This window comes from Quercus lobata, chromosome 5, assembly GCF_001633185.2.
Source record: "Quercus lobata isolate SW786 chromosome 5, ValleyOak3.0 Primary Assembly, whole genome shotgun sequence".
Lineage (NCBI taxonomy): Eukaryota > Viridiplantae > Streptophyta > Magnoliopsida > Fagales > Fagaceae > Quercus > Quercus lobata.
In genome coordinates this window covers 85,022,602-85,037,937 of record NC_044908.1, presented here as the reverse complement: position 1 = coordinate 85,037,937, position 15,336 = coordinate 85,022,602, and positions in this window count along the sequence as shown.

The window sequence follows — 15,336 nt, the reverse complement described above, 5'->3', positions numbered from 1 at the left end:
ATTTCTCACTTTAAGTATGAAAGCAAATAAGCATTAGAAAATAGATTTACGTTGTTATTATAACAACAATTCAAATTTACACAAGTTTACATAAATTGATGAGAATGATTTTTTAAATTAAATTTGTAAAATTTACCTCTTATGCTATTACGTGAGTGTTTTTAGTGTTTGTTTGGAAATATTTTATTTTAACTCTTTATTCAATTTTTTTTACTAAAATATATTTATACTTTGAAAAAGTGATAAAAAATAAGAAAAAAAAGATTTTAAAAAGCTGTATATAAAAGCTAAAAAGTTAAAATCTAACCTATAAGTTAGTTTAAAACACACCAATTTGTAATTTACTGACCACGGTATATTTTCCCTTCATGTGCATATGTTGAGGATATAGTTAGTTCACTTCTCTGGCTTTATATTTTTGTGCAAAAATATGTGTCATGTTTATTAAGGTTAAAAAAACTGTACATAAAAATTAGAAACTAAGCTAACAAGCTCAAGCCAAACGGACCCAAATCTTTGTAATGCTACTTCTGAATTTTTATTTTTTTCAACCCTCGAAATGAAAAAAAATTCGTTCAAAATTAAAAAAAAAAAAAAAAAAAAAGCTTGAGAGAGTTCAGATCTTCAGGGTGTGGACTGTGGAGATAAAGCTCGTTGTAGGTTGTGGGAGTATTGATTATATTTATTAGCATTGCTTGTGGAATTATATATGATCGTCTAGTTGGGAGTTCAAACGAAACCCTTTGATGTTTTCTGATCCATTACAGTCGGGCTTGGGTTTTTCTTTGAGCAGTATATGCAATTTTTTTGACCATATCTTACTTTCTTGCCCAAAGTTGCAATTACCTTCCTCTTAGCTAAACTTACTTTTTGTTGAGCTAAACCCCCCAACTCAATGAACTTCCACTCATTTGGAAAATGGGTCTTGACGTATTAGATTAGATTACGGGTCTACCTGTATTTTCACATATTATAATAATAATAATGTATTGTTTTTGTGTTCCTTTCAATATAGATAAGAGAAAAAATAACAAAATATTCAAAAATAAGTAATATATAACATATAAATTATTAATTTAACATAATTCAAAGTTTTACTAATAATATCATCACTATAAAAAAGAAAAGCAAAAAAGAAAAAAAGAAAAAAAAAGGTGCTGTGGAACATTTTTTCTTTTTTGGGTACAGTATATCGTCCCCAAAATTCTTACATTTACGGTTTTTTTTTTTTTTTTTTTTTCAAATAATGGTTTCAAACTCACATATGGGTGTAATTTCATAAAATAATGATTCCACCCTAATTTCATTAAAAAAGGGATTTAAAACAGGACAAGTTGTGAACAGATCAAATTTAATATGTTAAGATGTTCATCTAAGCTTTTTTTTTTTTTTTTTTTAAGACATTTTGGTTGCAACTATAGTTAAAAAAATTAATATAACTACATATATTTGAAAATCTAACCGTTGAATTGTATATTATACTCTTAACACATATCAAATTTTGTACTATTGGATATTATATATCATATGATCCATAAACTTATTTTTTATGCATAATTTTCGACTTCAAAAACTTGTAATTTAAATTATTGATTAACGGCATAGTTATTGATCTTTAATCCTTTAGAAATTTTGCAAACATAAATGATATAAAAAGAAAATATAATTTAACGGTAAATTTTTCAAAATTCACACCCAAATAAAAAATATTGAGTAAAGTTGTAGTTTTAAATTACAACGAAATTTGTAACCAAATTTGTCCTTTTTTTTAAAGTGGAAATGTTAGTGAAGAATTTATTAAAAAAATTATTTCATCTCATGTTCTACAAAATTTTTTAGAAAATTGTAAATTGTAAATGTATTCATTAGTAAATTGTTAAATATATAATGTTTGATGCCTAATACGCATTCCCAAAGTAGATTTCTTAAGTAAAATTTTTAGCTATTCTAATCTATCAACTTAACAAAAAGGTTCAAGAACCTCATTCCAAAAATTAATGAACTAAGTTAAATATAAGGAAAATGTTAGAGTTACAAATAATTTTACAATATTTTTTACAAACTGCTGATGTTGTGAGTAGTTATTGGTAAGTAAAAAAGTGATGTTAGTGGTGAGGACATATGAGAACTAGTAAGAATTGGCTGCAGCAACAATAATTAGTAAAAATGTTGTATAATAGTTTATGATTGTAATATATTGATGTGGTCAATTCTTACTGATTCTCCCACTACTAATATCACTTTTTCACTTACTAATAACTACTCACCACGTTAATATTTACGTACTATCAATGCTAATATTAGCATGTTTGGGACGCTGACAGAAATAATCAATTAGTCCTTCTACTGTCTACTGTAGGCATTATTATTTTTTTTTTCCAAAAAAGAATTAAGAAATACAAAAAATATTATAAAATAGTTTGTAACTCTAGCGTTTTCCAATATAAAAACTTAATCTCAATATAAGATTGAACACCTCAACTTGTTCACTATTATGTATAGGTGTAGCCAAGAATTTTCACTTGAGGCCAAGTTATAGTATTAATACAATAATCATAATTCATAAATATGTTGAATACAAAATTATCAATTTTAATATAACCAGTTAAGTTAGTTCAATTTTAATATATATATATATATATGTGTGTGTGTGTGTGTGTGTGTGTGTGTTTCTAATTAATAGAACTAGAATGTAACTCCATGCAAACGCATGAATGCATTTAAAATTAAACAAAATTTTTATTATAAAAATATGAATAATTAGTCAAATTAATTTTTTTTTAAAGCATGTAATTAGGGATGACAATTTTGCCCCGCCCCTCCCCGCTTCGCCCCATGCGGGTTTTCCCCACCCCGCAAAGGTGGTAGGGCGAGGATGAGGCGAGATTTTAGACCCGCACCACGGGGCGGGACGGGGATGGGTTTACACTTTTTAGACCCACCCCGTCCCATCCCCGCCCCTCCCCGCATTTATAAGGGTTAAAAGGTAATTTTTTCATACCCTAAAACCCTACTATTAAAAAAAAATATATATCATCATCTTATTTTATTTAAGTGGAGATTCTTTTTGAAGAACTAGGCAATTTTTATTTTGTTATGTATTAGGAGTTTGGATTATTTTATTGTGTCATACTATGAGATTTTTGTTGTGATATTATCTTGTTAAATATTTAGATAATATTATTTAGTATTTGCTAAAAATTAGTTTGATTCGATAGAATAAATTTATTTATAATTTCAAATATATTTTTATTATTGAAACATGCCATTTTATTTGAAAAAATGGTAATAGTTGTAGGGAAAATTAACAAAAAATAAAATTTTACGGTGTAGGGTGGGGCTTCACGGGTCTTCGCGGGGCCTTAAGGGGCGGGGATGGGGCAAGAAATTTTCCTCGTCATACGGGGCGGGGCGGGGATGGGGCAAGAAAAATCCATGCGGGGCGGGGGCGAAGATCCCATCCTTCGGCCCCGTCTCGTCCCATTGCCATCCCTACATGTAACACATGCATTCATGCATACATATAGATATATTTAAAATTAAACATAATTTTTATTATAAAATATAGATAATTAGTCAAATTATTTTTTTAAAGTAAACGTAATTAGTCACATATTAAAATTCTTACCTAAATTTAATACTACTTGTACAGATAAGGGCCTAAAATTGTATATTGGGCTTTGGGCTTTGGCCGAGGGTGTTGATTGATCTGAGGATGAATAAACAATAGTAAGGGTGTTAAGTTCAGAGTCCTATAAGTAACATGCAAGTGGAAAGGTTGGGGGAAGTGGAAAGGTTGGGGAAAGTGGTTCGAGGAGGATTGTCCCCTCGGATAAATGAAACACAGATCAAACGTATATTCTACCACTCAGAGCGACCTTCCAGGAGATTCCACTGAGAAGGACATGCATTATGAACGTACTAGAAGAAAGGGAGGTAGGAAATATCTAAGGAAAAACTGCTGCCATTGCATTGAATGCCCTACAGCTAACTTTCTGGCCGCATTTATGTGGTGAAGATTCCTGAACAGTGTTACCTAGATTACCACAACTCACAAAAGGCCAGAGAGGGTGTTTAATGGGACAAATACTTAAGTAGTGGCTCAAATGATCAACAAGTGTATGATCAAGATCGTCCAAAGGGAACTATATAATGTAAGAGATCCTCCATGGATAGGGGATCCCGAAGATAACAAGAGAAACACTATAAGCAATTAAGAATCAACTCTGTGACCAAACTCGTAAGGAATATATAAGAACTGATCTCTTCAGACTGTGCCGATGACGATTTTTTCTAATTTAATTCAATCTGTGTTTCTGTTCTTGTCTACTGAGCCCACTTTATTCATGATCCAACTCATTTTAACCTAGTTTTCCAACCCACTCTCTACAAATTCATTGTTTTGAGCTTTTTGGGTCTAGGCCCATTCATAGTTTGGGCTCGGGACTCAAATTTGATTCTTACACTACTTATTATCATTTTTTTTTTCTAATTTTTAATAAGATAAAACGTGTGGTGATTTTTGTTATGTGATAATTTTTGTTTTATTTATTTTTTGAGAAACATGTGGTGATTTTTATTGAGTATATGTGATTGTTTTATTTTTATTTTTTATTTTATAGTTCATTAATATTAGATTCTTAGTATTTTGCACTCATTAACTCACTTAACACAAAGATTAAAAAATTTAAGTAGACACATGGCACAAAACTGGATTATAATTTAAAATTATAATTCAATTTTTTTAAACTTTACCTATTAATATATATATATATATATATAGAGAGAGAGAGAGAGAGAGAGAGAGAGAGAGAGAGAGAGAGAGAGAGAGATGACTTATAAATTTGAATTTTTTTTAGTTATATGATTATGTTTTTTTGGTTTATTATATTAGATGCCTCATTTTTTACACTAAATTAACTGATTTGGCATAAAAATTTAAAAATTTAAATTAAATGGGACATGTGGTGAAAAATTAAACTCTAATTGAAATTCAATTTTTACAATAAATTGACTCACTTGGTACAAAATTCTAAAATTTAGATTAAATAAGACACATGACGCAAAATTAGACTTTTATTGAATTTCAATTTGAAATTTAATTGTATTTTCTTTCTGATTTACTTATTATTATATATATAGATTAATAAATCATCTTGTCGAATAACAGATTTTTGGCATCAAATTTATGCCTGACAATAGTAGCATCTTTATTCTTAAAGCATACACCAATTGTTTATGACTAGCTCATATCTGTTTTAGCTTTAATATGACTCAAAGAATTAACCTAAAACGAACTTAAAAGTAATTTGCTTTCTCATTTATATAAATGTTACTCCGCACTAAAAAAAGGAAATCCACAATTATTTTAAGCACCATCCACCTTATCATTTATGTTATTAAGATTTTCTTATACTAATTTCATTTTAACGAATTATCCACCCAACACTACACAGCCCCACATCCTCACACAGTTGCAGGTTCAAGGAGATGGTCAGATGAAAAAAAGACAGATCTATTTTTACTGGTTGCGAGGGCTTTGTTTGGTTGCGTTGAGATGAGCTTCGTTGTGTTGATATTTGATAACAACTAAGCAATGGGGGCTGGCATGTCAGCAACATTGAGGAGAAAAAGCAAAAGGCATACTAGCTTCAGAATTGTGAATGAGAAAGGAGTAAAACGTCAAGTTTTGTTTTAAAATAGGCTGACATCTATGCCACTTTGGAGAGAAATGGGCATTGTCTATTGGATTAATTACAAGTCAAAATGGACAATTGGTGGGTTCAACTATTATTTTATTTGAGGATACCTTCTGCTTTGCATGCTATATATAGAAAAAATTTAAAATTTTGGGGGGCCATCCTCTCTAGGAATCTCTTTATAACAATAGAGTGGAAATCCTAGTAGTTGGGAACACTGCAGCATAGTAATTTATAATGAATGAAGGAACACAACCAAACAAACTGATCTTGGCATTTTGGCTTCTTTCATATCGCAAGTGAATTAATTTATCTTTCTGAAAGTAAAATGTTCTCACCAACCCTCTCCTCTTATAATTCAGCTTTAATGGTGAGTTGTAAGGGAGCTCAGGCAGAATTTCAAGCTAAAAAAAAATTTCTATATTAAAGTACTGAAGTAAAATAAACAAATTGAATTGAAAAAGAATATTGAATTCAACGCAATCATAAATGCTAATCACCCGCAACTTAGGATAATAACCTTCACTTAGTCCATTTCAAAGTCTTAAATTAGGCATATCTGTAATCAAAATTGTATTTAGGAATGGAAACCCTGTAGCCACACTATCATTTATAGTCATACCAAGACTTAATATATGCAACTATTTCAATCTGTCTTAAGAGAGAAGTCAAAGGTTAGGAAGTTTTTGAAGGTTTAGTAGGCTCTGACAATGGTTGCACCTAGAGATCAATACCTACGAGGTTGTAGAATGATGACTTTCAATCCACCTGGAAATTCTGAAGCAACATAGCCTAATATTTGCAGATCCTTAAGAGTAGTATGTGGTCTAAGGCCTCTAAGGACAGAGAGTTGTGCATGTTGTGCTAATTCTGATGTTGCGCTCCAATGTAATAGCTTAGTGTAAGTCACCTAGAAGGTGGTGTGAGCATACTTTTGCAATTGTTTCTTTATTTTTCCCCCTTTTTATGTTATTTATATCAGAGAATGGTCATTCATGTTGATTGACCCACTTAAATTGAATGTTTTTATTTGAACAGTTCATTTTTTTCGTATTAGTTGTGAGGACAATGTTGGTGTAATGTGTTATGATTTGGAGATAAAATTTCAGAACATAAGGTGAGCTAGTGATTTTTTGTCATCTTCAACTAATTACATGTTAGGTGTCTCTATTATGAAACTTTATTTATTTTATCTAGTTCTTAAATGGGCTCTTAATTAAATTTAATTTCTTTTCTTAAGCTTAAAATTTCTGGCAAAATTATTTTAATATAGTCTTCCATGTATTGCTTTAGAGCTGTCTATGTTTTGAAGGCAAAGAACATTGAGGCATGTGTAAATGGTGCTTTGTTTTGTTATTGTTGAAAACATAGATAGTTTTTCTTTTTCTCTTCACTATTTTCTTCTTTCATACTTATGTTATTGCAAGTTTAGCTGCTAGCCTAGTATGCATGGAAACTTGCATTCTGTTAACAAGCAATGGATTTTAATATTTTGGCTGAGTTTAGATTGTTGAGCCTGACTGTATTTTAGATATGATTGAGCTTGATATAGAGCAAGGAAATGACATTATTTTGGGAATAGTACAGCTTAAAGGAATAGCAAGGAGTGAAACTTTTGAAAATTGCATCAAGAAAGGGCAAAGGCTGAATTAAAATGATTAGTCCTTTTGATGTGTCCTCCCCCCCCCCCCCCCCCCCACAATTTTTGCCTCCATCTTACTGCCTGTGGGTCTTCAATAAAAGGAGCTTACGTGCTTCAACTCTTGGTCTGAGCCGATTTCTGAAGGTGCAGGCAAGTGGATCTTGTTATTGTTGGCTTTGACTTGTATATAAACCTTATTGGGTTCAGAATTAAGATACATGCGATAAATTCATTTCCTTGGTTGAAGATCAAGCTAAGATTTTGTGTGGCTATTTTTATAGTCATCTTTCAATCCAGGGATCCCTTTTCTGGTCATCTTTTCCAGTTAATGTTGTTTTAGCTGCATCATTTGATTTTTGGCAGTACTCTACGTATTGATTTCTGTTCTTACTTTTCCATTTGGATACACTAAAATGCCTACAAAACCACATTTAGGATATTAATCATCTCAAAATATTTTGTTTAGTCCCTGAAGAGCATACATTATTGTAGTGTACAACTAGAATTGACAATTCATCAGGATACACAGCAGCCCACCAAGCTAGCTTGCAAATCACCATTTCCTTTAAGATAATTGGTAGCCCAACCCACCATGTCCAGCCAGTTAACCGATGATCCCCATTTCAGATTTTCCTTTGCGGTAACAATGCTCGTTGTGGTATAAATATCAAATCTTAGTATTCATGTGCAATGTGAGTCCAGTGTTGTCACTAGGGTACTTGGCTTAAATTTCTTTTATCTTCATTGAGAGAGAGAGAGAGAGAGAGAGAGCCACTAATACTAGAAATAATCATAGGAAATCTTTTGATAACAAAAATTTCTATTTTTCAATAATATCCCACAATGAAGGCGATTGGTCAAATCCCACGAAATCATTTCATAAAAGCTCATCAATATCTTCCTTTTATAAGGTAAATTGATAGAATCGATCTCCTTTTAATTGTACAAGAATATGTGGAAGCTCTCATCCAAACGAGTATTTTACAAAATCGACAAGAAATTCCATTAATAACTGGCCGTTTTGATCCTGTGGAACAGTTTGATGAACACGAAATAGTCATGATCTAACCATACATCTCTCAAACCATCCTCTTATAATCATACTAGTAAATAATTTGTGTGACCACCTAACAAAAATGAAGAAAAATTGGGATTACTAAACCAACATCATAAGTCATAATGAATCAATCATCTCTAGTCCCCCTTTTAAGTATAGCAACTCAAAAGCTTGCTTGACCTGGCTACCAAAATAATGTGTCATAGGCATAATTGGGCTGCCATACTCAAAAGTCACCAAAAAGGCATAAATTGGGCTGCCATACTCAAAAGTCACCAAAAAGGCATAAATTGGGCTGCTAACAATAATCCATGGGCTTAATACACCAAAGAAGCAGAAAAATCTATTCAGTCACTCAACTCTTGGTACAGTCTAGTAGTTGTCCGTGAGTGCTAATTCAAAGCTGCCTATTGTCATGTTGAATGCGAAATTAAGGTGTCACGTTTGGTAATCATAAGATACATGAATTGTGGCCTCTCTAATATATATGCACAGTCTTACCAAAATACATAACTCATATTACCTCATCTAAGGCAAGATAAATTTGTGTCAACTAACTCTAATTGCTACACCAACATAAGGGATACAATGTGCTTGTCACATAAGCTACAAATGCGAGAACTCTTTAGCAAAAAAAAATGCGAGAACTCATATGAGTGAGCCGATCAAAGTTGTAAGACACCTTATGTACCATAGAACTAACACATGGTGTACGTTTATGCCAACAAAATGCTATATGATGAACTTAACATAAACTAAATACTATGCATTAATACAAATATCCCAAAAAGGAGTGTAGCATGCAATGACTCGAACTCAATTCAAAGGTTTAGATACATTACTTTTCATATAACGTTATTAATGCCTATATGACAGCAAATTGAAGCCTATGGTTTTGGTATACTATCTTTCAAGAATTTAACATAGCGTAACTAAATGCCAAAAATATAATCAGCCAGAATGTCATTACAATATTTCAGCATTGACAATTCATCAGTTTTTTTATTTTGGGATTTTTGAAAAAGTTTTACAATTCCTGCTCAGAGGATGCAACACAAAAATGCACTTTTTTTTATGTTTATAAGACTAAAAAACGCAATTTCAAAAGTCAACCAAATGCCTTACAGTCACATTTTCAAACTGCCAATGCGATTTTGACCCAAGAAGCTCTGACCAAACATGCACTTTATTAATAGGGAGAAAATTAGACTCCTATATACATCCTAAAATAATTTCAAAATGATCAAATTTATAACCCCAAAATTCATAACAAATTGAAAACAATGAAGTATCCACTGTTATAACTTTGACAACCATCAACTACTCTAACAAAGTCGAGTGAGGAATTAGGTGAACACAACCGTTCACTAAGAGTCTTCACATGACATTTGCAAAGCAAAATTTCAGAGCATCAAGTAGATTAAATTAAAACAACATCTCTACATCTTTTGATGTGATAAAAAGCTCAAAGCATTGGTCCAAAATGTGCAATAAAATGCCATTGTTAGTCTCATATGCTACAAGTGAACATACATCTCTATTAGTTTCTTTAAGTAGAACAAATTTGGTATTTGAGATGATGAGAATTGAGAGAATGCCATGGTGTTGCTTGATAATGACGCTAGAGTTATGAGAACCTACTATATAATTTTTTATATATATTTTTTCTTAAAATATCTATTTTTTAATTTTATTGATTTTTAATCAAAGAAATCTTTGAAAAACCAAAAATTACGTCATTTTTTAGTATTTTACAATAAAATCACCTAAATTTTACGGTAATGAATTTTGACTTGTGAAACCATAAGAATTTACATAATATTTTTTTTTAGTATTCACTATTTTGTTATTTTTAACATTTAATATATATATATATATATATATATATATTTATTTATTTAATTATACGTATAATCTGAAATAACTCGATCAAATTGACCCAAACTCAACTTGACCCAATCCATTTGCTAGGCCTAAAAATAAAAACCTAAGAGACAGGAACAGAGCTAGAGCCAAAGGTTTGGGGGGGCAAAGTTTGTACTTAAAAAAAAAAAAAATTGCAACTTCAAGAATAAAAAAATTTTCTGGTCAATTTAATATTTTATCATCTATTTGGGTCAACAATTCAAATTGAATTGTTGAGATTGGGTATGTTTTTGAAGACCACGTTATCTAGCTTCAAGTTCTATCATAGTCTCTTCTCTTGCCACATTAGCTAGGCATTTTAAAGCCCAATTGACACTTTTTTTTTTTTTTTTTGAATGCTATTGACACTTGGTTTGACAAATTCCATCCACTTTACAATCTCTCTAATATCATTAATTGACTTTCGTAACTCATAAAGACAATAAACATCACTGATAATGTTACAAACTAACATTCCTCCACTATGGTCATCAATGGATTCAATGAATATCAAGGTAGTCAAAGAATAAACATCTAGCATAAGAGTAACCTTTGTGCAGAGTTGAGGAGTAGCCTACGTGTGGGGATGGGAGGATTTTTATCTAATATTTTGGTCATTAAGAAATAGAATTTAGGCTAATTTTGATATTGAGAATCCAAAAAATGCAGTACGAGAAATTGATTTGGGTTAAAATTAAAAGGCTTGTTTTTTTTTTTCATTCCGTTCCTTGTATAAGCAAAGCTGTACTTTTCCTATTCATTTAATGAGAAATTTTTTTTATCATCTTCATCATCGAGTAAGAAGAGACTAATAATGACCAAGTTTAATTTTTATTTTTTTGAGGCTAATTGAACATTAAATATACCTATAAAAATTTTTTCCCCAAAATCCAGGGGGGGCCTCCGTCCCTGCTAAGAGAGTCAGTCAAAATTATATGAGAGTATTTTTGGAATCTTCTCTCTAAATAAGTAAATAAATTAGAGCCTTACCCTGAAATAGGGAGGAGCCCAACCAAATTCTAATTGCTAATTATGGTTTGAGATTTGGATACTAACCTAACCTCAACATGAGGGGCAAATGTGGAAATCAGAATGACCTGTTTCGCATAGGCTGGCTAGTGACTAGTTGGCTTGACTAAACACAAGTCTATAACAAAGGTTGTCTTTCTGTTTCTCTTTGCGTGTCTCTCACTCTCATCAGCCAAAATTGTTTGAGAGAGAGAGAGAGAGAGAGTACGTGGCACAGTCCAAGACCGTACAAATTTGTTTCGTTACAAATTCTAGTTATTTACTAACCCTCGGGCACTGTCGGGGCCATGTACAAAAACAAACCTTCTTGTCTCATACAGAAAGCTAGAGTTGCGAATTACACAAACTTCATTACAGTTTTTTTTTTTTTTCCTGATATGTTCAATTCAAAGAAAGGAGCATGGATATAGCTATATTTGAACGAAAATAAAACATTTCGGGTGCTTTAAGAATTAAGATCACCTTTTCCTATTGCAATTTACATAAGTGGTGATTTTAGAAGCATAGTAAAACAAACGTAGCAACAACTGCATTACTGATCATTAGAAGGTTACGTTCATGCAACTATAAATTTTCGTTGGTTTGGTAGGTCTTACCAAAAAAACAATACTCAAGAAACCTTTATTGAAAACAACAACAACAGTTAGGCAGCAAGGCCAAGCTCAAAACAAGAAGAGCTCCTAAAGAGGCTAGCAGCAGCAGCAACAACAGTTAGGCAACAAGGCCAGACTCAAAACAAGAAGAGCCCCTAAAGAGAAACAACACTAGCTAGTTAGGCAACAATGCCACACTCAAAACATTAAGAGCCCCTAAAGAGGCTAACAGCGACACCAAGGACAAGCAGAAGCAAGAGCTGATCATGCGACACCACACAGATCCATTTAATAAGCATATTGAAAGGGTTTTTTGCAATTTGTTAGAGCTTTTCCCTGGCAATCTACAGCTTCTTCATAAAACTTTGGGAAAACTTTTGCACCATTGCAACTAGTTTTCATCTCCTCATGAACACAGTTACGTAGCTGAAGCCGAATCAAATTTTTTGCACTTTGTTACAGCGTTTTCCATGCGATGTTTAATGTGTTAATATATATTAATCTATAAATATTTGTTGAAGATTCTATAATTATGTAGGCTAAATATTAATTACTATCTTAAATATTTATAATCTACTTAATAATATAAAATTTACAAAAAAAAAAAAAAGTGAAAAATAATTACTCAATACTTGTTTCTTGAAAATAAAGTACCATACCAAAAAAAAAGAAAAAAGAAAAAAGATAACGATAACCTTAGGTGGGTAAAGTGTCAAATTTTAAACCACAAGTAGGTAATTTAAATTTCGACCAAACTATAAGTTGGTAAGTTGTAATTTACCCAATTTTAAATTTGAATTTATTAAAAAAAAAAAATCTCAATCTTGTTCCAAATTATATTAAATTTTAGCAATTTAATCTCAATTTTTTTTTCATATATATTTATTAATGAGGCCAAACTCATTTCAAACTCAACTTTTTATTTATTTTATTTTTCTTGAAAAGAGATAACTTATCAAATTGTTAAGTTCTAAAATACTATTAGAACACATTAAAATCTTAGAGTGACTATATTTAAGAGTAATATGTATTAATCTATAAATATTTATCGAGGATTGTATAATTATGTAGGCTAAATATTAATTACTATCTTAAATATTTATAATTCATTTAATAATATAAAATTTACAATTGGCTTTTTGTTCAAATTTGTTTACTGAAAGTATGTTAAAATATATTTATATTTTAAAAAGTAAGAAAACTTGAGATTTTAAAAAGCCGGATATAAAAGTTAAAAAGCAAAAATCTCAAAACATCCTCACACAGTTGCAGCTTCACTGACTATTTTAGCAGCAAGGAGATTGTCAGATTGGAAAAAAAAAATTATATATATATTTTACTGATTTCGAGGGTTTTGTTTGGTTGTGTTGAGATGAGCTTTGTTGTATTGATATTTGATAACAACTAGACAATGTGGGCTGGCATGGCAGTAACATTGAGGAGAAAAAGCAAAAGGCATACTAGCTTGAGAATTGTGAATGTGAAAGGAGTAAAACGTAAAGTTTGGCTTTAAAATTAGTTGACATCTATGCCATTTTGGAGAGAGATGAGCATTGTCCACTGGATTAATTACAAGTCAAAATGGACAATTGGTGTGTTCAACTAATACTGGTGATTTTCTAAAGCCAAAGAATCAAAAAGTTCAAAGTATTTCGCCATTTTTGCGTTGTTATTTCAGTACTCTGACACATCCTCTCTAGGAATCTCTTTGTAATAATAGAATGGAAATCCTAGTGGTTGGGAACACTGCAGCATAGTAAAGTTGGGGAGAACTGATCTTGGCAGTTTGGCTTCTTTCACGTGTACCTTCAGTAGGATTGCAAGTGAATTAATTGAAGCTGAAAGTAAAATGCTCCCCCAACCCTCTCCTCGTCTTTTAATTCACATCTTTCTGATATTGACCCATCAGTTTCACGCACCACCCCCCGGTCCTTGTGATTGTTACTTTCTCAGTGGTGACGGTGGTCTGGCCATGGTGGTTTTGAAGAAAGAAGAGAGCAGAACAAGAGAGGAGAAAGAGAGAGACGGAGAGATGAGCATCATAAATTTATGATGATACTATAGTACAATTGTAAAAATATTTAATAGTGAAAGACTGGGTAATGGATTGTTTTTATGCCTTTGATGCTAAAATATACCGATATATGGCATATAAAAAACGGGATGTGAATGCTGGTGTTAAAAGTTAAAACAGTGACAAGACCTAATAAATTCCACAAGCCAAGACAAGTACTACTGTAAGATAAAAAGATCCTTACATTACATATAAAAATAAACTGATTTAAGTACTTTAAGGTCACACATGAATACATGATCTCACTCTGCCACTTTTAATAACAACAAGCATAGTTGTCAAATCGTGAATCGTATTGTGAATTGATTTTTAATTTTTATGTATCATATATCATATCGAATCGTGTATCATAAGATACACAAACATCTAATGAAATTATAAAATAATTATATATATATATATATATATATATACTCATTATAAATTCAAAATATATTCAATTAAATACCAATTTAATCATTACTTATGCAATAAAATTTAACAAAGCTAACTAAATAAATCAAAGTAACTTATATTAGCAACATGCACATTCAAATTGATTAAACTTTGAAGTGAAAATATATGATATATGAACCAAAATATAATATCTTTTCATCATCTTATTTAATCAACTTCATCTAAGTTAATGTTATCATCATGTTCAGTATCTTGCAAAATTATTTTTTCATAGACATTTTCTTCATTATTACCAACATTTACTATTTTTGTTTTGTTTTTTTATTCTAACAATTTATTCTATTTATTTTTTCTTGGCATTCTAACTTTTTAGACTCATAATAATAAGAAAAAAAAAAATTTATATTTTCATTTTATTATTAATAGCATAGAAAATATATTTGCATATATGAAAGTGAGTGTTATAAGTATAGTCTAAATTTTATAGGAGAAAGAGAAGGGAGGAAAAAAAAAAAAAACTCATGGGAATTAGAATCAACTAAGTTTCCCAATAAATTTGTGTTAAAAAAGTCTAACAACTTGTTTAAATCAAATAAAACCACATATTTTAACAAAAAAACCCATTTTAAACCCACATGTCTATATATCGTATAATACGTATGATTCACTGATACGATATGATTCATATGATACACACCTATGTATCGGACGATTTATGAGTACTTACGATACGAAACTTTTTGTACACGATACGATACGTATCACGTATCGTACGATACTGACAGTTATGACAACAAGTATTACATCATTTTATGCAGAAAACTTTACTACCCATTAAAGAGAATCCAAATTTAGTGATCTTGGCTGTTTTTTTTTTTTTTTTTTTTTTTTTTGTTTTTCCACTTGTTCCATCAGTATTAGTAATATGCTGCAAGTGAATT